Consider the following 25999-nt stretch of genomic DNA (forward strand, 5'->3'; position numbering starts at 1 on the left):
CATAATGTACACAGAAAAATTCCATGTACAGGATGTAAAACTTACACCAGGGGCTGTTAAAGTGCAGTTAGAGTGGCAGAAATAGCATAGTAGACACAGATATGTGCATAACTATCCACCATGTGTCCAAAACCATATGGAAAATAATTTAAATTAAATTAATTTTTTTTATACTTGGGGTATGTTTGCAAGGAGTGCCACAGTACACAAACATGCTTTTATGAAAAAAAAAAAAAAAAAAAATTGAAAACCACATTTATTATTATGTGACAGGAATGCATTATAGGACCCTGTGTGGAGTATGCACAATGGTTGACTGCTGTGGTTGCTAATGAGGCAGGCCCTGAACAGTGTATTTTCCAGGTATTATACAGGGATTTGTATGCAAATGAGATGGGTTTACTGAACAGCACAAATGGGTACCTGTATCCGCAGATCCCATCCATGTAGGCACAGGATAGGTAGCTGACAACAAAAGAGTGTGTGTATGCATTCTTTTAAGCTCATTGGAGCTCAGTGGCACCTGTTTGTGTGGCGAGGTGCTCTGCTCAGCAGAGTGAGGTGTGTGTACAGTGACTGCTAAGCTTTGTTTACCTTTGGGGCACGTATTATAGAGTGTTTCAGCGTGTTTACGCAGCACGCCGCAGAGCTGAGCATACCTGGCCATGGAGGTGTGTCTAGTGACTGCTGAGCAATGTTTATCTTTGCACAGCGGGTTTGCGAGCCGAAGGCTGTAAAAAAAAAAAAAAGGCTAGGAAAGCCAATGATTTATTAATTACTGATGACCCCTGTTATACTTAAACTAAGCCATTAAAAGCCCTTAATGATGATGTACTTGGCAGGTGGAATGCAACATAGCTAGCTAATTACACAGGCTGTACCTAGGGCAGAGCACTATAAAGAATGTATAAACTCTACAATCTGATTTTTTCCCCATACTCTGCACCAGTGGAGTACAGGCTTGGGAATTTTAACTGACAGAATGGTAGAGGCTGCTGCAGGTCTCCTACATGTGTATGTGCTGGATGGTGAGGTCAGTACTGATGTTGCTGCTGACAATAGGCCAAGACTGAGAAGAAGAGTGTTCATGCCCAGGTAACCTTCCAGGAGCTACACGAGCTGGAAATTGCAGAGTGCTACAGGGTGGACAGGAACATACATCAACTCACTGAGCTCTGCTGCCCTCAACTCAGACCCAGAGCCAACAGACAGGAACCCATCCCAGTGGAAACAAAGGTATGTGCAGCCCTTAGGATACTAGCTATGGATACTTTCCAAAGACCAACTGAGGACATGACTGGGGTCTCACAGGCATCCGTATCCTGGATACCATGCTACCACATGGCAGTGAGCACATTTATTTACCCCACACCCATGAGGAGAGGGCCAGCAGTATGCAACTCTTCTACCAAGTAGCACACTACCCTGTGGTACTGGGTGCCATAGACTGAACTCATGTACATGTCAAGGCACCATCAGGTGAAGACGGTAGGGTATACATCAACCGCAAGTGATACCACTCCATCAACTGCAAGGTCATGTGCAATGCCCAGGGCATTATCAATGTGTGTGCTGGCACCCCTGGCAGTTATCATGACTCAGATATCTGGCACACATCACAGCTGTACCAGATGTTTGCTAAGGGGGACATCCCATTCGGCCATTTACTGGGGGATGCTGGCTACGCACTGAAACTGTGGATGATGACACCCATCAGAAATGCACACACACCTACTGAAGAATGTCATAATGAGGCACACGCACAAACTAGGAACATCATAGAGTGCATGTTTGGGCTGCTGAAGTCACGGTTCTGGTGCCTTGATATATCTGGTGGAGCCCTGCAGTACTCTCCAGCCACATATGCACAAATGGTCACAGTATATGCCATGCTACACAATATGATCCTGTGGAAACAGCTGCAGAAGGATCAGCAAAGGGAAGGAATACACAGCCCCCCCACCAGTGCCTAGGTCCCCACAGCCACACCTACAGGGGGACTCAGAGGAGGAACCCCTTGAGGTTCTATCTGTAGGCAGATGTAGGCATGCCCAGTATGGCCTGGCCTTGGCCGAGAGACAATGCACAGTACATGCACTGGCAACCTAGGGACTATCCACTGTACTCCGACTTGCATATACATAGTAAAAATTATGCCAGCCAGCCCACACAACTGTACCTAACCATGTATTGGCTGTGTACTGTGTGCATCAGACAAGAGTCAGCTCTGAACTACAGGTCTCAACTGATGCAATTGCAAGGTCAGTCATTGTCCTATACACCATTTAGACAGGGTACTAGACTATGGGAGAATATGTATGGACCTGCCTTACGTATGCAAGGGAATATATAGTGGGCTACTTGCAAAGATCTAACAGTCACTTAGGACAAAAGGTATTCTGTCCAATAGTATGTGCTCCATAATATTCACTAGGCCACATGGCTGGAAACTCCACTACGTTAGTCAAGGAATATGCTAAACAGTGGGGTCACAGGACAGTCTTAAGAATGTCTGCCACCAGAGCATGGGATGGTCGTTCCCCACCCCTAACACATCTGTGTTCCCATACAACTGCTATAACAGTAAGTCTGCAATGATATATTAGCAGACCAGACAATTCCAGGACTGTGACACAGAACCTGGCCACACGTTGTATTTCCCACATAATGCAGGGGTGACAGTGTATGTCTGTATGTTACTGATAGTTTGAGGAATGCAACCTCTCTCTCTGATGGCTGGTATAGCTCACTGGGCTAGGGACATTAGCATGGGTGATGCTGTTGATGGTTCAAATCTGGCAGCATCTACATCTTTTGCATATGACATACTCATATGGTGTAGAGATGTATGAAGTATGTCCACAGTTTTGCCTCATATGTTTGGTCAGTATTCCATGACATTGTAGTCATCTGGCAGGTCACTGGCAAACATTGTGGGTTGAGGTCAGTAAGGGGAGAGAGAAGTGAGTGTCACACTTCATACCCATCAGAATATGCATGCTAATGCAGTAGCTGCTAGTCTATCAACTTACTATCTTTGTAGGGGAAAACTGTTAAACGTCCCTATCTCTGGGGCTTTGCCCTCCCATTATGTATGGTTGTGTCTGGATCCCTTGTTCTATGGGGTTGGGAAGTATGGTAGGTCTGTAGCAGATACCTTGACATAGAGCTGTGTATGCTCTAGGCTGCAGCTGCAGCCTGGGACACATAGGAAGGAGTGTGAACAATCTGGAAGACAGCAAGCTGTACGTGTAACTGTGGCAGCCCTGTCATTACAGCAGAGCCAGGGTAAGGGTACTCTTTACAGTCCAATCGAGGCATGTGCTTAAGGTACATCTCTTATGCAACAGTGCCAATAACAGAGTAGTAGGCAAAGTACAGTTGTGTATACTTACCATAAATGCAGATGTTAGAGTGTATTCACTGTTGCAGTCATCACACTTGGGTTATCTGTCTGCAGGTAGCCCTCAGTCGGACCGAATACCAGAGTATTGGGATTTCTGCGTCAGATGCTGTCGCCTCTTCCTATATAAAACATGCAGCCGACGCCATTACATCAGTTTTTCTTGCCACAGATATCAGGAGCCCCCAAAATAGGAAGCAATTACATGGTGTGGAACACCTCCAGTAAAAAGTAAATGCCATGGCCATAAGAAATGGCCAAAAACAGGATAGGTAGAAAGTCTAGAAAAGTCAGGGGACCAGAGGGAGGGTAACCAGGACTGCAACAGTGAATACACTTGAACATCTACATTTATGGTAAGTGTACACAACTGTACTATGTTCTTCATGTTTCACCGTTGCAGCCATCACACTTGAATTGATTCCCAATGCTGAGTAAGGGTGGAGGCAGTCAAGACGAATTAGGGCTGGCTAGCAGACCTTGTAAGACTGCTGAGTCAATTCCAGCTCTGGATTTAGAAAAGTCCGGTAAGTGGTAATGCTTGGTGAAGAAGTGTACACAACACTAGGCTGCAGCTTCCAGGATGTCCCTGATAGGGACTCCCCTGAGAAATGGTGTAGAAGTTGAGGTAGCCCTATTGGAATGAGTTCTGATCCCCTGTGGGGTAGGTTTTCCATTGTGTTCGTAGCAGAAATGGATGCAGTGTGCTATCCATTTGGAAATGGTTTGCTTTGAAATGGCCTTGCCCTCTGCCCCTGTAACAAAGCTGACTAGCAGCTGGTCAGATTTTCTGAAAGGCCTAGTCCTGTCAAGGTAGAACTTGAGCTGTTTGCGCACATCCAAAGAGTGCAGTATCCTCCCCTCTTTTATTATGAGGATTAGGGAAAAAGGTTGGTAAATGGATGGATTTGGTTTAAAGCCCCACTGGATACCACCCTTGGTCATAAATGATGGGTTAGTCCTGATGGAGATCCTGTCTGCCTGGAAAATAAGGAAGGGTTCCACAGCCATTAATGCCTGTAGCTCAGACACTCTTCTTGCTGAAGTGATGGCTAGAAGTAAGGCTGTTTTCCAAGAGAGGAATTTTAGCTCTGCTGTAGCAGCAGGTTCAAGAGGGATAAGCATGAGTTTCTCTAGTGCAAAGTTAAGGTCCCAGGCAGGGGTGGGAGCTCTCCTACGGGGGTAGTAAATAGTTAGCTCCTCTCAGGAACTGTGGGATCAGAGGGTGAGAAAAGAGAGATGGCTCCGTATTGTAATGAGCTGGGAAGGCCGAGGCCTGAATCTTAATTGATGAGAAGGAAGGGCTTCTGTGGAGCTGCTCTGCTAGGTAATCTAGAATTAGAGGTAAGGAGGGCATGGCAGTGTCCTTTCCTAGAGACTGGCTCCAAGAACAGTATCTTTTCCATTTTTCTGAATAGGATTTCCTAGTACTAAGCCTTCTGGCCTCAAGGGTGATGTCCAGCACCTGTTTGCTGAGGGTTGCTGGTGGTGTGTTCGGGGAATAAGCCAGGCTGCAAGGTTCATAGTTTGCAGCTGAGGATGCAAAATCTGTCCCTCCTGCTGGAACAGCAGGGAGGGGGTCTGATATAGGTGCCAGGGTGGCACTGCTGTCAAACAGTGTAGGAGTGGGTACCAGTGCTGGCGTGGCAAGTCTGGTGCAATAAGGATTGTCCTTGGTCTGTCCTGCATGATCTTGAGTGGTACTTTTGACAGTAGGTTCAGAGGGGGAAAGGCATAAATTGAGAGGTTTTCCCATGTAAAGGATAGGGCATCCACTCACCATGCTTGGCTGTGGGGATTTCTGGTGCAAAATTTGCTCAAGTGATGGTTTTGGAGGGAGGCAAAGAGGTCTAGCTCTGGTGGTCCCCACCTGTTGATTAGAAGTTTGAATGAGTTGAGTTCCAGTTTCCACTCGTGTGGGTCCAATAGATTTCTGCTTAAGTCTGCCAGTGAATTTTGTTTGCCTGGCAGGAACTGAGCTTGCAGGTGCACTTGGTTGTTCAAGGCTGTGTTCCACAGGGCCATGGCTAACCTGCATAGTGGGTAGGAATGAGTTCCCCCCTGTTTGTTTATGTACCACATAACTGTGGTGGTGTTTGTCTTTATCAAGAGTTGTCCTGAAAGGATAAGGTATTTGAAGGCTGTCAGAGTATTCTGTACAGCTAACATTTCTTTTTGATTGATGTGCAGGTGAATTTGTCCTGGACTTCATTTGCCTTGAATGCATTTGCCTGCCATGTGAGCTCCCCATGCATAGACTGATGTGCCTGTTGTCAGAATTTGGGTGGTGAGGGGTTGAGTGAAAGGAAGTCCCTTGTTGTGGTTGCAAGCCTCTGCCCACCAAAGGAACTCTGCCTTTAAAGAAGGAATGACAGGAATCAGTGTTTCCAAGTCCTGAGAGTGTTGACACCAGAGACTTTTTAAGTACCATTGAAGTTTCCTCATATGCAGTCTTGCATATGGAAATACTAGAATGCGTGAGGCCATGAACCCTAGGGCTTGCAGTATTTTTCTTTTCAGATAGCTGGGTCTTGGTGGCTATTAGTTTCTAGTAGTTTGTCAAATGAACTTGCTTTTCTGGATTGAGGAATGCCATCTGGGAAGTTGTGTTCAAGCTTGCTCCCAGGAATACAATCTGTTGATAGGGCATCAGATGTGATTTCATTTCATTGATGGTGTACCTCAGAGAGGTTAGAAGTCTCTTAACAAATGCCAGGTGCTGAAGTAACACTTCCTGAATGTCCGTCTGAATCAGGCAATCATCCAAGTATGGGCAAATTTGAAAATTTCTCTCCCTGCAGTATGCAATGGAGGTAGGCACTTTGTGAATACCCTGGGCGCAGTAGATAAGCCAAAAGGAAGTGCGGAGAACTGATAGTGCATACAGCCTGCGCTGAAACGTAGATTTCTCCTGCAAGATTCCCTTATGGGGATGTGCCGATAAGCTTCTTTTAAGTCTAGGGTGACTAGCCAGGAGTCCTTGGCTAGCATAGGAAGCAGCTGTAGAAGTGTAAGCATTTTGAATTTTGGGACCACCCGGGAGGTGTTGAGAATGGACAGATCCAGAATAGGGTGCCATGAGCTCTCTTTTCTGGGCACCAGGAACAGTCTGGAATAGAATCCCTGTCCCCTTTGCGGTACTGGAACAGGTTGAAAAGCCCTGTTACTGAGAAGAGAAAGTACTTGCTTTTGAGCCTCTGCCCACTGGTTTGAAGGAAAATCTGGCAACCAGCTTGGGGCTGGCAGTGACAGGAAATAGAATCTGTATCTCTGGGATACAATGCTTAGGACCCATTGGTCTTGGCTAATGGACATCCCATTTTTTGCATTCAGGGCAAGTTTTCCTCCTAGAAGTGTCAGTACTTGGGCATGGTTGGGAAAGATGACAGACAAGTTATTGTGAACGTATTCCATAAAAGAGTGGCTTACCACTCCTTGTTTTTGAGGTGGGAGCACTCCATTGCTTAGATCTCTGCATACCCTGACACTGTAGTCTTGGTGGACCGCTGGCCCTGGGCTCAGACTGAGAAGGCCTGAGAGGGTCTGGAAAGGGCTAGTTTTTTTAAGGCCAATGCCTACTGAATCTAGGTGGTTGCACCTGTAAAAAATCTTTAACAGCTTGCACAGATTTAGCTTTTTCCTCCATCATTTTAAGAACTTCTTCTGCTTTTGTGCCAAACAAACATTCCTGGTTTAATGGAGCATCTAGTAATTTTGCTTTGACATGATCTGGCAAGGTTTGTTCCTTCAGCCAAGCATGCCTTCTCAGTACACACCCAGTGACAGCAGCCCTGCAAGATGCTTCTAACTAATGAAAGCCACACTGCAAAGTATGTTTACTAACTTGGTTTGCAGAATGCCATAACTCTTGTGAATCTTTATTCTCTGCACAATCTGGAAGCAACAACAGTTTCTGTTTAATTAGTTCCATAATATGCTGCTGGTACTTCAACATGTAAAACTGGCAATTTTAAGCCCTTATGGCAAGAGTTGCAGAGGTATATACCTTTTTACCCCATCTATCTGAACCTCTAGAATCCCTGTCCGAAGGGGTACTGTTTTTGGCTGTAGTACCCTTAATATCTTTAGGTCCCTGGGAAAAGGTCTCTGAATCCGCAGTGGGAGTCTTAAAAAGAAATGTGTGTGAGTCAGGAACTCTGTAGTACCTGTCAGGCTTTCTAGGGGCTCGTGGTAAAGTATCAGGAGTAAGACTGGATTCCATGAAGAGATCATCTACAATATCCAGGACAGGGGCTATAGCTAGAGGCCTGTGCTGAGGCAAGTCTAAAAATTCTCTGAGCCTCTTTTTGGACTGTGGGTAGTCCTGGCATTCCCAGTGAAAATGGTTTCTGTGGCAGCAGTATCACTTTGAGGTTGCAGTTTTCACAAAGTGATAAAAGAGGGCTTATGGTGCTAAAAATGCCCTCATATGGAGACAAATATCCAGAACTCCTAAAGAGATGGCAGATTCTCAATTTACAATTAAGTATGGATTATATGCTGCTATTGAATGAATTCTTCTCTTCTGAGGAGAATTCTTTAGCATCTGATATTAATAGACTGACAATTTTGCTAATGGACACCTATAAAGATGATGTATGCACTCATCATCTAGATGGTGTACTCCTTAGTGTCTCTCTTTATGAGAGGAGGCTTGAGAAAGAAAAAAAATCAAGAAACTGTGCAGGGACTTTGCTGATTTTCAGGCAGGAAATGTCTTTTCCTGGCCTAGAACAAATAGACCAATCGACGTGCGCACTGACTTCATGGAGGCGGGACAATGGACAAATGCTTTTAATGGCGTTAATAGGACAGGCACGCCTCCTAGAGAACAACACCATCGTAAAGACAACGCTAGCAGTAACACAGCTTCTAAGAGTTCCGTACAACACAGTCTAACTCCTAACTTTGGATTAGCTGCTGTAGAATCTCTACCTCACGCTGGGGATGTTATCACCACTAATAGACAAGGTACTACAATTTTTAAATCTCATGTAACTGACTTTAATATTCCTCATGTACTACATTGATTTCTCATGTAGTTTTTTCCAAAACTAACAAACCGGCTTGTGACGTAACTTCTCCCTCTCAGACTGTTGTCAACAAGTTTATAGAGGGAAATGCGACTGTTTCGCAATCTGATATTGCTCCTAGTGATTTGAACAAAGGCAATTCTAACACTAATAATATTGTTACGTCTGTTAATGGTGAAATTGGTGAGGCTGAACATGTGATGTCCTCGTCTTCTGTTAAGAAAGAAACTGGGTTGTTGGGAGATAATGACTCCACTTCAACCTCTAATATGTTTTTTAGTAATGTGAATAATGCGTTTGGCACTAAAAATGACAATGTTAATGTTAATGCAGCAGTGCATAGTATTGACAGGAATAATGGTTTTCCCATTGTGGGAACGAATGAAGTAAATATCAGTCCTATCAATACGCATACAAATGTTAGGTTACTTGGTCGATCTAATTGCAATAATTCAGCGATTTTTAAATCAAGTTTAGCATGTGTTAATGATTCGTCTAATGCTGAGTGCTTTAATGATGCTGATAGCTTAAAAGATGAGAATTATGGCCATACTGATGTGCAGACTGCTGGTTTAAGTAAATCTAATTTAGACAATGGTGTGGTTTTGGCATCTAAAACAATACATGCTAATTATTTAACTGACACAGAACCTGTGGTTAAACCCAAGGTGTTTTCCTCTGTTAAACATCAATCTATGAACAATAATAATGTGAGTAATGAAAGTACACGCTCTTATGGGTTTTTTTTTAGACAAAGCACTGCCCATAATGCAGGACAAACATATTAGCAGGTCCAGGAGCCGCAGGTGACGAGGGAGGATACAATCCAACCCTGGTGCTCAGAACAAGACTTCAAGCACACGAGGTCGCAGATAAATAACTTAGTTTTTAATTTATCCTTAGTTACTCTTACTGTTGAAGAACTTTCAGTGTTAAATAAGGGTCTCTCCTTTGTTCCAGCCAGCAATATGAATTTGGTGGATACTGTCTTAGATCTTAATGTTTTTGCAAGGAATATAATGTTTAAAACCATATATGATGGCAGCACTTGTGGAGTTGATAATGTTCATAATTTAAGAAAACCGAGTTGTTTTGTTCCTAATAATTCTCCAGCTATGGATGCATTTATTAAAATGTGTGAGAGTGATCTTAGGAAAGTGTCTAGTGAGAAAATGAAGGGCAACTTTTACAACTTAAGTACTAGAGAAGATCAAGCCCTGCGTACTTTGACTAAGGCTAAACACTTGACTATTAGACCAGCTGACAAGGGTGGTGGGATAGTTATCCTTGACACAATGGACTACTTGGATAGAATGCACAAGATGTTACATGATGGCAATGTATATATAAATCTACAAAAATTTCAGGTAAATGGTATCATTTGTAGATTGAATTTTTATATGTATGATCTACTTATGACTGACCAGATTGATTATTCTTTGTATACCTACTTCAGTGTAGAACATCCTACCATACCAATCATTTATGGTTTGCCAAAAGTGCACAAAGATTCATCAAATCCTCCGCTTAGACCCATTGTTTCAGGAAGAGGCTGGCTTACAGAACCTATGTCTATCTATGTTGAAAAACAGCTAAGATGTGTTTTGAACAAAATGCCTACTGTCCTAAAGGACAGTAAGCAATTTCTGGAACATCTGTTTATTTGGGCCAAGTCTAGACAGCATACAGGTATCAGTGAAGTTACTTTTGCAACTTTGGATGTGAACTCATTATTCACGGTCATTCCCAATGAAGAGGGAGAAGAGAATGTTAGAAGCTTTCTGAACAAAGAAAGTGAGTTTTCTAATACTAAAGTGAATATGATTTGTGCATTACTTGATTTGATATTAGAGAACAATGTTTTTCTATTTCAGAATGAATTCTTCCTTCAGAAAGTAGGAGTTGCTATGGGCACAGCGTGTGTTAACACTTATGCCAACATTGTGCTGGACCAATCGGAGGAAGAGATGGTATTCATCTCCGACATGTTCAAGCAACACATTATGTTCTACAAGCGTTCTGTGGATGACATCTTTTTTACTTGGCATGGGAATGAGCAAGAATTAGACAGTTTTGTCAATTTCCTTGAGAATACCACATCTTACCTCTCTTTCTCACTTAAATTCTCCAAAGATAAATTGGACTTTCTGGATGTTCTTGTTAGTAAGGGCATATTAGGAGATGTATCCACCAAAATGCACAGGAAAGACTGTAGAACGAATAATATTCTCCATCGCTCCAGCATGCATCCCAGGCATATTATGAAAAATGTTGTTAAGAATCAAGTGCTACGCTGTCAGAGACTTTACACTGATATTGCTGATTACACTGCTGCGGTCATGGGCCTTGCATCAGATCTTTTAGACAGAGGGTATAAGAAGTTTGACATAGATAGTGCAATAGAGGAGGTTAATTCCTCTGATATTTGTAAAACCAAGCCCTATTTTTCTGATAGCTGTCAAGTTGAAGTACAAAGTGCAGGACGGACAGATATTCAACCTGTGAATAGATTGTGTCTGACTTATTCTAATAATGTCAATGTAATATGTGATATCGTTAAAAAGAATTGGCCCACTTTATTGACTGATCCAAGTATTAAAAAATAAGCAAGCACCAGGAATGAAACCAAAAATGTCCAGCAGTAACAGGACCCGGAACTAACAGACACAAAAGTAGTAATTGGTAAAACAAAGCCTTTAATTGCGTAAAGAAGGTAGACAATATGTAGAACAAGCACTTTTGCTCGGTCAATACCGAGCTTCTTCAAGGTACAAAATGTTTTATGATACTTAAACAGGTGTTAAATAATAAATCACACAGTCACATGACTCATTCTGCCTCAATTAGAGCCACACCATCTTAGTTAAAAAAGAAGAAAAACGAAGTGGCTACTTAAAATACAAAATAAAATCAGTATGTCTAAAAAGTAAAAAATAGCCATTAGCAAAGTAAACATTAAGAAACTGGACATTAAAAATTGAATAAAGAGTCTGGACATTCTCCATGTCACCATGTCCAGTGTCAGGATGTCTCTATTTTCAAATACTATAAATAATCATAAGTCAACTAACTATTCCAATGAATTGGATGGTCATAAGCAAAACAACTGTGAACAATTATCAAGTTCATGTTACAAATCTCCACAAACATATAAAATATGAAATATTCATACCTAATTTCACTTTATAAATGGGCCTTTCTTAACTTTAAAACACTGCCAATGTTTATATTTTCATTTAAACCAGGGAACCTACCTGAATCTAACTAAAGTTGCCAGTAGAGTTCTAGCCTAGCCTCCCAGTTACCACCCCTTATATCAGGTGTTACTTGTTCTAAAACCATAAATTTCAGCTCCATACTGTTACAAACTTGTGAATGCTTATAGAAGGCGTTATTTTCTTTTCCTTTGGAAACGTCATAAAGATATTCATAGACCCTTCTCCTCAAAGGTCTCTCAGTTTTCCCCACATAAAAAACTGCGACAGTGCATGCATAATCCTAAATATACCACCCCCTTAGTTCCACAGTTAAAATATTTAGTGGAATTAAATCTGAATTTCCTAGAAGGAATGTAGATTGTGTCGTGGTTAATCATGGCACTACACTGTTTACAACTACCACACTTGAGGGTACCGGATCTTGTTTTGTCTGTTTCAAAGCCAGAATTTCCTTTCCTCTCAAATATTTCTTTCAAATTAGCGTCTCTTTTCCTTACAAAATGAGGACAATCCGAAACAAATTGTTTCAGTTCATCGTGTGAAGTAAGTATGGGCCAATATTTAGATATAATCTGTTCTACCTCTTGGGAACTGGCTGAAAAAGTATGAATAAAATTGTTTTTCATGTCTAACTGTTTCGCTCGCTCATCTTGGTCAAGGATAGTGTGTCCAGATCCTAGTAGGGGAGGGTATTTTAATTCCCTATTATTCAAGACCTCTTGACTCATACAGTCAATCAAGGACAAGGGGTATCCCTTTTCTAAAAAAATGCGCTAAGAGTGTGTGTCTCATCAACAAAACTTTCAAGAGAACTTGATATTCTAAATGCTCGAATGAGCTGCCCTTTGATTATCCCCTTTTTTTTTTTTTTTTGATAAAAGGGATGCCCACTGTCATAATGGAGATAAGAGTTGGAAAATGTGACCTTCCTGAATAACTTCGATTGAAAGTTTTGATTAGCATAGTCTTTAAATAAAGTCACGTCTAAATAATTTAATTCATTGTGATCAATCTTATAAGTGAAGCTCAGAAACTCTGTGCTGGTGTTAATGTAATTTACAAAATCTTTGAAATTTTCTTCTGTACCCTTCCACAACAGACAAATATCATTAAGGTACCTCCTATAGTGTGCTATATGCTTAAACCATTGACTTGCAAAAATATACTTTTTCTCCCAATAGTATAACACAATATTAGCATATAATGAAGCACACGGGGCCCCCCATTGCGACCCCTTTTCTCTGACGATAAAACTCACCACTGAAGTAAATTAAATTGCTCTCCAGCACAATTTCCATAAACTCCAACACTAAGTTAATAGTCATGTTGTCCAATCCAGATTCTGTTACCAGAGCTTCTCTGAACCATTCCAGACCTTCTAGGTGGGGGATGCTTGGAAAAAGCTCAACAATGTCTATAATAACCATGAACAGGTGTGGGTTAAACATACATTGGTGAATTCCTTTTAAAAAGTCCCACGAGTCTCTACAAATGTGCACAATAGAGGATAGAAATCCTTTCACTCTAGCATCTATAAATTTCGCAAGAGGTTCAGTGATGCTCCCAGCACCTGAAACAATTGGCCTGAATTTAATTGGATCAAGGCTTTTGTGGGTCTTAGGAATACCGAAAATGACTGGAATGTTTGGTCTATCCACATGCAGAAAGTTACACAAGCGTTCATTAACAGCCCCTTGCAATAGATGGTCATATAGAAGAAAACTAATCTTAGAATGTGCAATGTTAATTTCATTTATAGAAACAAGTTCATATTGGTCTGTATCTTGTAACATACTGTGTAAGTAAGAGTCGTAATCGACCGTATACATCAGAACTATGCCACCTCCCTTGTCGGGTTTCATTACCCTACAGCCTTCCTTCTTCAAATAATCAATTAGTTGTATCTCTCTCACATTCAGATTGTTGGGGTATATGTTGGATTTACCACGTTCCATCCTCCTGATATCTTTTTCCACTAGTTCTTCAAAAACCTTAAGTATGGGATGGGTAGGCGGATTAAATGTACTGGACCTTGTTAACCCCGTAACCAAATTAGTTTGTCCTTTGAAGAATGAGGTGAGATACAACTGTCTGATAAACAATTTCAAGTATATCAATGTGTTGGTCAGGTTAGAAGGACGGGAGGGAACAAAATGAAATCCCCTAGAGAATAGGTCAAAGTAATCCTGGGTAGGTGTCATCTTTGTAAAATTAAAAATGGTAAAGTTACCTTTTCTACAAACAATTTGTTTCTTACTTTGCTAATGGCTATTTTTTGCTTTTTAGACATACTGATTTTATTTTGTATTTTAAGTAGCCACTTCGTTTTTCTTCTTTTTTAACTAAGATGGTGTGGCTCTAATTGAGGCAGAATGAGTCATGTGACTGTGTGATTTATTATTTAACACCTGTTTAAGTATCACAAAACATTTTGTACCTTGAAGAAGCTCGGTATTGACCGAGCGAAAGCGCTTGTTCTACATATTGTCTACCTTCTTTACGCAATTAAAGGCTTTGTTTTACCAATCACTACTTTCGTATCTGTTAGTTCCGGGTCCTGTTACTGCTGATCCAAGTATTAGCCGGGTGCTAGGAGCTAATCCGAGTTTTAGCTTCAAGAATAATAGAAACCTGAAACAAAGGTTATGCTACAAGCACCATAATGCATGTTGTTGTTGTTGTTTGTCTTTCGGCTTTTCCCAGTAAGGGGTCGCCACAGCAGAACTCTGGTCCACTAATGATTGGCAGTAGATTTTTTACGAAGCGCCGATGCCAGCTCGATGCCCAACCTTCAACGAAGGCACGCCCATTTACACACACGTCTTTCGAACGCTACCCAACTGCGGAGAGGACATGCAGACTCCACAAAAGGCACTCCCAGGCCCAGCCGAGAATCGAATGGGAGAACCTCTTGCTGTGAGGTAACGCTACTGCCGTACCACCGCGACGAGAGGTTTAACTCACAGCATAGAGGTACCCACCCCTATAGAACCTGTAAAGCTTGTGCTTATATATGGTCTGCTTGGATGGTCAGACGTCCACTAAATGATAAGCCTATAGAGTTTTCTTTTTATGCTGATTGCTCCACAAGAAATATTGTTTATTTAGTAAAGTATAATTTATGTAGTGCATTCTACATAGGCAAGACAAAACCATATGTTGAAAGAAAGAATTATGGAACATCTCAATGACATACGTAATAGCAAATGTACGAATTCACTAGCTAAGCGTGTAATTGATTATGACACATAGCACAATTTTAAATTTTTAGTTCTACAGAAAGTTAATGGCAGTTTACGTGAAGGGGACATCAAAAATGAGGCAGAATATGTTGAATTAAGATGGATTGTGGATTTTAAGGCATATTTTCCACCTGGCCTTAATAGTGCTGTGTCCTTAAAACCTCTTTTGAAGAGAAGAGGTTTACCACATTAAATTTTATGATGTATTCTTAAGCTTTGTTTTATTGGTTAGTGTTTGTATTTAAATCCTGGATTTTTATCAGTTTGTATTTAGGTCTGAAGAAGAGGGTTGCCTCGAAAGCGCTTACCTATTTGCAATATTTATTTTATTTGTATCAAAGTGGTACAATAAACCATGAAAAAACGAAACCAAAAACAGAAAGTGGAAATAATGAATTCAACCAGCAAAAAACAGAGCACGGAACTTTTAATTGTAAGCGCTTTCGGTAGAGACAATCTCCCCACCTTCATCAGACAAACAATACACAGGCAAACGCCCATTAAATACATTTGAATGTCCCAATTAATTATGACATCATACTCTAATTAGTTTAAAAAATTATTATTAAAAAAATCCCTTTTTGTATGAAAAATATATATATATAAAATTAATTCTTCCATATATGTGAAAAATAAGAGAAAAATAGTAATAATAATAATAATGAATTCATAAAATGCATATGTATATGTGACATATTTAGAATACATATAAATGTTTTGAATAAAATGAAATATCAAATGTAAATATGTACATCTTTTCACCTATTGTATGGATTTCAAAGCCATCAGGGACATCTTTGTTAAAAATTGGAGAGTGCTCATGGAAGATCAACAGCTCATCAAAGTAGTGGGGGAAAGGCCTAGGTTTACCTATAGGAGAGGTCAGAATTTAAAGAATCTTTTGGAGAGGCCTAGTGTAAAAAGAAACAGAAAGAGACTGGGAATGTGCAAGTGTGGTAGTTGTCCATATTGTAAATACATCCTTATAGGTTCTACAATACACATGGCTGGGAGAGAATATTTGGTGAATGGAACCTATAATTGCAGTTCTAAAGGAGTGGTCTATGTGGCCCATTCCAGGCAATGCCCTGCATTTTACATCGGTAAGACCGATAGGCCACTCAAGAAAAGAATCTATGAACACTTATATGCCATGGAAAATAGGGACATGAATAATGCACTTGCAAAACACATCTGCCAGAATCCTGATCATTGTTTTGCCTTTACTATTGTACAGCAAGTACAGCCGCACATTAGGGGGGGTCCCTGGCAGTTACAGTTGGAAGAACAAGAGGTCTTTTGGCAGATTTGCACTGCTTCGTATACTTCCCCAGGACTCAATGAGGTTGTGTCTATAAAGTGCATTTTAAAATTAAAAGCACTTAAAAGATAGGAGGGGATGAAAAATGAAAATAGTCAAATAAGGGAGTGATACACAAACATATAAATATATAAAAACACATAATAACGTTTTTTATAAAAAAACACAAGAGTCATATTTATGAAATTATTTAAATAGTGACTTTTGGATTAAATTTATTTATTCATTTATTTTTGAAGAATTAGTCACTATTATTGTGTAGTTTCATATCTCATTAAATGAAACATTGAAAAAAGTTTCAAGGATAAACTAACATGGAGGCAGAATCATACATTGACAGTATAGTTAGGACTGTAGTTTGAATATTTTTAATGAACAACAGTGTGATAAGAGAAAATATAAGCTAAAACATATATGAATTTCTAGGGTCAAGTTGGTTTTGCACTTACATTTGTTACACTTAGTTACATCTATTTATGGATCCACTTGTTTTATTTATTTTTTATTTATTATTTTCTCTTATTACTTACATACATACGTTTTCACTTGTTACATATACAAAGTTAGGACCACTTGTGTTTAATATAAGTGTATGTTATTATTGTTTTTTGAAAAGTAGTGAGGGTTAAGGCAAGAATACAGGTATGTTTGGTCTGGCTTGCTATAAATTATGAAGTGTCGTTTTTAAATGAAATTGTATTTAGACAACCCTTCATCCATCCACTTATGTAGTGTATATATTTACACAGTATATATACTTACATTTTATATATGTACATATTTACATTTGATATTTCATTTTATTCAAAATATTTATATGTATTCTAAATATGTCACATATACATATGGCATTTTATGAATTCATTATTATCATTATTACTATTTTTTTCTTATTTTTCATATATATGGAAGAATTCATTTTATATATATATATATTTTTCATACATAAAAGGGATTTTTTAATAATAATTTTTTAAACTAATTAGAGTATGATGTCATAATTAATTGGGACATTCAAATGTATTTAATGGGCGTTTGCCTGTGTATTGTTTGTCTGATGAAGGTGGGGAGATTGTCTCTACCGAAAGCGCTTACAATTAAAAGTTCCGTGCTCCGTTTTTTGCTGGTTGAATTCGTTATTTCCACTTTCTGTTTTTGATTTGTATCAAAGTGTTTATTATCTTCAGCTGAAGTGCCTTATTTCTATTTATACATTTACATTTTTGGGATCTTTTGGTTCCACCACTTTCTTTTGCTATTATATTTAGATAAGGGAATGTCCTGGTAATCAGAGGGATCACAGCCATCGGACTCACCATCTGCAGAATCAGAAGGAAAATCAATCCTTTGTCTTATAGAGGGGGAAGGCTGGCTTCCCCTAATTAAAGTTATAAGGTCTTCAGCCTTTCTAAGCATTTGTTTATGTGGCATGGGGGTTTGAGCATGTGCTTTAATTGTCTGTTTTCTAGGCATAGTGCAAACTTTGGGCCTGAGAAACTCGGTAGTTTTAGTCACAAATGAAGAAGTCTGTTTAACACGATCAAAAGGTCGGAATACACCCTCAGAAGTCGGTGCCTGCACAGCGGTTCCGGACCCATTCAAGGTAGAGACATCCACAGGTTCCATAGTCGAAGAAGCATCTTGCGGCATACCGGACTCCAAATGGGTCTCAGCAGAGGCCTGCGAATCTGCAGAAGCAGGTATCAGGGGCTGTGAAGGCGGCTCACTGAGTACTGGTCTATGCGGTCTGTTTCGGTTTTTATCCTTATATTTTTATGGAAGATCGGTAGTCGGATGGCTTGTCGAAGCCATTTCTGAATACAGACAGCAAAAGAATTTGGCGACAAAGATAGACCAACAATGAACAGTTCTGGCATTAAACAGGGCACAAAACCTACAGCGAGGAACATCGTGGTCTGGGCCTAAACAGGTGACGCAGTAAGACTGAAAATCTCTGTGAGGTATTTGCTTTCCACAGGCAAGACAATTGTTAACTTCTTTTGACATTGGTTAGAGCAAGAAAAAAGGATCCCCAACAGGGTACTTAGCTTGAGAAGACTTCAGGTCTGAAACTCGAACAACGAAAATTTCAGGTAGCAGCCGACCGGCACTTGCGAACTGCTTCTGCTTTGGGATCCCACGCGGCAAGAAAAGCTGATGTAATGGCATTGGCTGAATGTTTTATACCCCTAACGTCGTGGAAGAGGTGACAGCATCCGACACAGAAATCCCAGGACTCTTGTATTCGGGCCGACTGAGGGCTACCTTCAGGCAGATAACCCAAGTGTGATGACTGCAACAGTGAATCACTTAGATCATCATATAGGTAGGCTATACGAATATGTGCACAGTGTCCCTACCTGCAGGCCTTTGACTTGCAAAAATGGGTAGCAGATAACTCAGTAACAGTAACCTGTGGGGATTAAACTTGCATGACTCAGTCATTACTTGCTATCTTCATTACAATGTAACTGAAGTGCAACAAAATGGATTCGAACCCAGGGCTAATGGTGGCAAAATGTACTGCATGCAAGACATTTAACTGAGTGAGCTACTGCGTGAGTGCTGTAGCAGTAGTATTTACAAGATATATGTGCAGATATACAGGTTGTGACACACCTTGTCTGCATCCATCTTTATATGCATGGCTTTCAAAGGCTCCTTTTCTGCAGCAGGGTCCCAGTTGAACATATATATTGTGTCACTGACATCTTAGCAGGTGCGTTTACAGATGTTTCTAATAAAAGGGAACATTTACCTGCTATCCCAAGCATCATGTACTGCCATTATCTATTTGGCTGTCTACTGGTGTATTTTTGCATCAGTGTCCTAGATATACTCCCATGTTTCCCATTAGGTTTAATTTCAGTCTGTCAGTGGCAATCAGTATGTATTGCTGGAAACTTGGTTAACTTAAAACCTGTGTAGCATGGAGGGTTAATGCACTGTGCTATAGTGGAGAGGGGATCAGGATCAAGACCTGGCAGAGCTGTTCTTTTGTACATGTGAATAACAATGAAATAGACACATATAGGAATTAAAACACTTTAAAGTTCATTTAAGCTGAGCTAAGTGAAGCGGTACTACGTGCCTCTCTTTGCAAATGCATGCTAAAAAATATAAAGAAAAGAAAAAGGGGGTGATAGGAAAGTGGTGAAATTAGGGCAATCAGGGGGAAAACATATTGAAAGGCAGGTAGGGATGTGCAGGAAGGGTGTAGAAAAGAACCATAGCTATCCATTTCTTGTACAGCAACAGCTGTGCATTTTGACAGATTTTGTGGATGAACTTGGACTCTCAAACCCTAGCAAGAGGGGTGAGGAAAACATAAATGTGTTGTCAAGCCAATTGGACCACATTAGCTGTATCCAGTGGACACATGCAAAATGGAGAGCTACATATGGTGATTTTTTTTTTGTGGGACAGTTGTCCATTTTTTTTTTAAGGAGAGAGTGGAATGTTGAGGAAAGGACATAGGCACATGTGGGGAGGTAGGTTGGGTAGGGCAGGATGCAATAGCAGATAGACAAGACAGATAAGACAGCAGATAGGGGCAGTGTGTGACACATGAGGGGGGGTAAACACCTTGGATGGGGAGGGAATTGTGGAATCCGAGATGCATGTGCCTCCAGAAGGGAGCAGTGTGACTCGTTCCCAACCCATGGGACAGTTGACACTACTCCTTCTCTGCCACAAAGGTGGCTGTGCTGGAGACTGGGCACAAGGGCCAGCCTATCCCATCAGGTTGGCCAGTGTGCCCTCAATCTGCTGCATGCGTGGTTCACACATCTGCTAAACTATCCTGCACACCATGACTGGAGTTGTCTTTGGGTGACAGCAACCCCTCAGCCTCCACTCCCAGGGGAGGCTGGGCCCTGTCCCATGAGGCGGTTCCACCCGAAGGTGGTGCAGGGGCAGCGGAGGGGGCACCACTGGCCTGGATCCCAGATGTGCCAGGACCCAGTGCCATGGCCAGCTGAGGTAGGGTAGGTAGATCACCAGGAAGCAACCTACCCAGACATACTGTGGTGATGGATAGGTTAGTTATTCCCCAAACATTGTTAGTAATAACAGCATGCCAGAACATTGTAAATAAACCAATTACAAACTAATGCATATTATGTGAAACACAACAATAAATAACAGAACAGTCAGAATGCAAACAGCATGCCAGTAACAGTTAAAGCATAAGGCCAACAGAATTGGTAATTCAAGAAGATATGTTAATATCTAACCATTATAATACAATAATAAAACACTTGCCCCAAAATACAGTTTCATTTAAAAACATATGTTAATAGTAAACCATAACCAATGAATAACAATAATAAATAAATGAAGATAAGGGGTGGGGAGAGAGAGAAATAGAGTCCACTGATACCATTATAGGCTATACAGTTGACAACAGTACAACTATCTACTCTATAGGTCTGTACTATCTTTATGCGTACAAGTCCCCTATAGGTGCTGTAGCACATACATACTTCTTAAGCTATCTACATGGGAGAGTATGGGCCACGCAGTAACAACTGCATGTACACAATTACACAGAACACTTCTACATTATGTGTAACTACCAAGGTGTGCTGTGGACTGATGTAGTGAAACTTTTGCAAGTTTGGTAATCATTTGTATGTTAAACCTGTGACAGATGGATTATGCACTACTTATTACATTACATTACATGACAGTGTGACACTTGAGGGACATGTATGTGTACAGTACAGAAAGTAAAGAACTATCATGCCTTGCTTGACAAGCATACAGATATAACTCAACAGCAGTGACTGAAGAGGGCATCTGCATCAAATGTATTAAGTGACTTCAGCAACCTTTAACAGACACTCCAGGCATACAGCCATACCAAGATTACACATTTTACTTCTTTTCTTTTATTCTATTATTATTGTACTTATTTCTTTATTTTATGCTGTATTATCACATTAGTGGTAATAATTTTAACAGTCTGTGACATCTGAACACACAATTATTTACACATAATATGGGCTACTTCACCCATTTACCTGTAGTTCCTATGGAGAGAATATCTGTAATCATTATTTGACAGATAACTAATACTTTTGGCAAGCATGGGGATAGAACATAATTGCAGTGACTGCAAAGGACATTTGAATATATTAATTGACTGCAGCAACCTGTAACAGATACTCCAGGCATACAGATATGCCAAGATTACACATTTTATTTCATTTCTTTTATTACTATTATTATTACTATTATTATACTTATTTCCTTTATTTTATGCTGTAGTCCCACATTCCTGGTAATGATTTTAACAGTCTGTGACATGTGAACATACAATTACTTACTCATAATTTGGGCTACTTCATCCATTTACCTGTAGTTCCTGTGGAGAGAAAATCAGTCATCATTAAGTGACTGATTCTGTAATATTTAGTGCTGCATAGCACTAGATTTGAACCCTGGCCTGTGTGTGGCAAATGTACTTCATACAGAACATTTAACAAACTGAGCCATTGCTGTTTACTGACTGACTGATATTTGCCTACAGCTCACCTGGAACCAAAATATGACATGACCTGGTAATAGTACTACAGTTTTATACTAGACTGCAGTGACAGTTGAACACACATGCATGAAATTCAAGCATGACAGAGATGCTAGGCAACCTATACATTACTAAACAGAATGCATATGTACACAATACATTGCTAGTAGGTTGAAATATCTGTGAAGTGAACAAACAGTATCAGATAATGGGTTGGCTATCTAACCCATATACCTTATTTAACCTGCTGTTTGTGGAAGACAGAGCATTATGTGAACAATATTCGCCTTGAAACAGCCTCAATCATTACTATAGGTCTTAAACATGACATCTGGTTGCCAATATATTTACAGTGTACAGCTATTACACTGTTATACTTGACTGCAGCACCTTACTTCACAGCCTGAATGCATATACCTGAAATGCAATGGTTAAAAAAAGAAGTTATGTCCTTACCATAACGTTCCATGTGGAGTGTTCATCTCGCCTTGGTTATTACACATGGGTTCGGAGCCGATCCTCGGCTCCGTGCCGGCCGACTGCAAGCTCTGCATCGAGAAGAAGCTCGAGGACATCTAATACCCACAATCCCCCTCTGCCTTTACCTCAGATCTAGTTTGCAAGCAAACCAGACAACAATCACGCATGCATGCCAAACTATATACATAATTACCTATATACAACATACCAAGGGTATGATAGTAATACCAACACTGCAACAGCAGAAGGAGAATATTCCAGACCAGGCACCAAATCGAACGTTCTTCCTAAGGGTGGGAAGGGTGGGAGTGTAATAACCAAGGCGAGATGAACACTCCACATGGAACGTTATGGTAAGGACATAACTTCTTTATGTGAGAGTGTTCAATCTCGCCTTTGTTCTTACACATGGGTAGCGTCCTAGCTCCATGATCCTGAGGAACTCAAGGGAGAACGTTCTTGAGCACAGTGGAACCAAAGGTTGCCCTATCCCTAGAAACCCTGTCCACTTTGTAATGAGAAATAAATGTATGTGGTTTAGCCCAAGTAGCAGCCGCACAAATGATGTCTAAAGGTAGATGAGCTGCATGAGCCAAAGATGTAGAAATTGATCTGGTAGAATGTCCTCTGGGTTTTGCTGATAATGTTTGATCAGAATTTTCATAAACATAAATGATACAATCAGTTAGCCACTTAGAAAGAGTTTGTTTCGTAACTGCAAGACCCTTTCTGCTGCCAGCAAAAGCTATAAATAGCTGATCAGATTTCCTGTGATCTTTTGTTCTATCCAAATAAAATCTGAGTTGTCTATGGACGTCCAGTTTGTGCAACATATACTCTAATTTATTAGAGTGGTCTTTAAAGAAGGTGGGTAATTCAATGGACTGATTAATATTACTAGTAGAACAAACTTTGGGAAGAAAGGATGGATTAGTGCGTAGGGATACTCTGTCCGAATGAAAAATTAAATAGGGATGTTTGACCGAAAGAGCCTGCAGCTCAGACACCCATCTAGCCGATGTAATAGCCACTAGGAATAATGTTTTCCATGACAAAAATTTCAAAGTGCAACTTGAAGCTGGTTCAAAGGGTGGTAGCATCAATTTAGAGAGCAGTAAATTTAAATTCCACGGTGATGTCGGGCTTCTGACTGGTGGTCTGATATGAAAAGAACCTTTTAAAAAGGCTTTACAGAGTCTGTGAGCCATAATAGGTGCACCACTTTCTTCTATATGATAGCTAGAAATGGCAGCCAACTGTACTCTCAAGGTAGCCGGAGAAGCTCCTTCCTGAAATAATTCGGTTAGAAATTCTAAGACCTTATTCAACGGAGCTGTAACAGGGTCCAACTGATGTGACTCCGCCCAGAAGACAAAACGTTTCCATTTACTAGTATAAGTCTTTATGGTAGAAACTTTATGAGAAGCTACCAAAATATCCTGAACCGCCGAAGTAAGGGGAATTGACCTGGCTAAAAAGGGAAGCGGAGCAGCCAAGCTGCCAGATGGAGAGATTCCAGGGATGGGTGAGGAACTCCTGACGAGTGAGTCAGTAGATCTGGCTCTGGGTCCAGCATCCAAGGTCCCCGAATGCGGTGATGCAAGAGAAAGGGGAACCAAATTTGACGAGGCCAGAACGGAGCAATGAGAATTATAGTCCTCTGAAGGTTGTTTGCTTTCTGCAGAAACTTTGCAATCAGGGGAAATGGAGGAAAGGCATATAGGAGACCGGGGCCAATCGTGCACCAGCGTCCTTGGGACTTCCCTGGAGGGGTAATAGGGCAAAGTAGCTCCTGCATTTGGCGTTCATTGGAGACGCAAACAAATCGCAGGTAGGCTGGCCCCATTTGCGAAAAATCTGTTCCGCAACTGATTGTTTGAGGGACCACTCGTGAGGCAATAATATTGCCCTGCTCAGCCTGTCGGCTATGACGTTGGATGACCCCGGGATGTGCGTTGCGATCAGAAAGCGACCGGTGGACTCTGCCCATTGCCAAATTCTCATGGCCTCTCTGCATAGTTGGTAGGACCTGGTTCCCCCTTGCTTGTTTATGTACCAGACTATGGACATGTTGTCTGTCTGAACTGCAATGGTCCCTGGAGGAAGAAGGGGAGCAAAGTGTTGCAACGCCAAAAACACTGCCCTCAACTCCAGAACATTGATGTGCAGATTGTACTCTAGATTGGTCCATTCGCCTTGGACTGTCTGTCCCTGAAAGATGCCCCCCCACCCTATCAGGGAAGCGTCCGTGGTTATCGTCGCTGACGGTGTGGGTAGCACAAATGGTCTTCCGCCGGATAGGTTGCAAGTCTGTAACCACCACATTAGGTGTGATTTGCATGTCTTAGTTATCAAAATTTCGTGAGTCAGTGGAAGTTGTTGGAATGACCATTGTGCAAATAGAAGCCATTGTAGCACTCTCATGTGCAGTCTTCCCAGTGGTATTGCTATGAGAGAAGCTGCCATGAGACCCAAAACTTTCAGAACAATTTTTGCTGGGGATTTTCTGGATGACAGCAGAAGGGAAATGTTGAACTGAAGTGCTAGTATTCTTTCTGTCGGAAGTTTTAGAATTAACTGACGCGTATCCAATTCCGCTCCTATAAATAAGCTGTGATGGCTGTAGCAAAGATTTTTCGAAATTTACTGAAATGCCAAGGTGTGTACAAAGTTGTAGGGAGTAATCCCTGGCTTGTATCAGTTGACACCTGGTGGTGGCAGACAGGAGCCAGTCGTCCAGATACGGAAACACCTGGAATCCTAGGCGCCTCAGATGAGACACTACCACTGCCATGCATTTGGTGAAGACCCTGGGGGCTGTGGTCAGGCCAAAGGGCAGGGCTCGAAACTGATAGTGACTGGCTCCCAGCTGGAAGCGCAAGTGATCTCTGGACGCCCTGGCCATTTTGATGTGGTAGTATGCGTCCTTCAGATCTATTGAGCACATCCAGTCGTCCTTCTGTAAGAATGGAAGGATCGATTGAAGCGTGACCATTCGGAACTTTTCCTTCTTGACAAAGGTGTTGAGATGACTTAGGTCCAGAATTGGCCTCCAGTCCCCTGTTTTCTTTGGAACTAAAAAGAACCTTGAGTAAGTTCCGAATCCTATTTGGTCCGCTGGGACTGGTTGGATGACTCTTTTTCTTAGCAGCTTTGAAATTTCTGTAGCTGCTGGGTCTCGCAGATGGGGTGGTACATCTGGGAGTTTTTTCTTTGGAATGGGGGTGGATAGAAATGGGATTTTGTAACCTCTGGTAACAACGCTTTTTACCCAATTGTCTGAAGAAAGGTTTTGCCAGGCCTGAGGGTATAAAGCTAAGCGACCCCCGACTGCCTCCAGAGCAGGACAGTCGGGCCTCCTCTCAGGAGTGCTGAAAAGGTTTGCCAGGGAGGTTATCCCTGTCACCTTGGTTTTGTGGACCCCCTCTGCCGCCAGGGCGGCGTCTTCCACCTCTGCCCCCCCCTCTGCCTCTAGAGGGGGCATCACCCTGTGTGTCTGGAAAAGATCTTTGGGGTTTTCGAAACCACATTTTCCCACCACGTTGCCCTTTGGGGTACGGTCTGGAAGGGGTGGAAAAACGGACTCCGACAGCAGACAGAGTCTTTCCCTCCTGTTCACACCGGGTAAGGGTCTCCTTTACTTTAGGGCCAAAAAGTGTGGCTCCATCAAATGGGGCGTTAGTAAAGGAAGACTTGAAGGCTTCCGCAAACGAACATAAGCGCATCCAGGATTGCCTACGAAGAGCAATCGCTGAAGCCGCTGCCCTACTCG

At 41.3% G+C, this 25999-nt stretch overlaps 1 protein-coding gene across 2 annotated transcripts in view; it reads right to left on the reverse strand.

The window, feature by feature from the left end:
• The window catches only part of USH1C (USH1 protein network component harmonin), a 3114702-nt gene that overhangs the window by 287293 nt on the left and 2801410 nt on the right, over positions 1–25999 (reverse strand). The gene's annotated exons all lie outside the window — the stretch shown is intronic.

Source organism: Protopterus annectens, chromosome 9.part0, assembly GCF_019279795.1.
Source record: "Protopterus annectens isolate FY-2018-M chromosome 9.part0, PAN1.0, whole genome shotgun sequence".
NCBI lineage: Eukaryota > Metazoa > Chordata > Ceratodontiformes > Protopteridae > Protopterus > Protopterus annectens.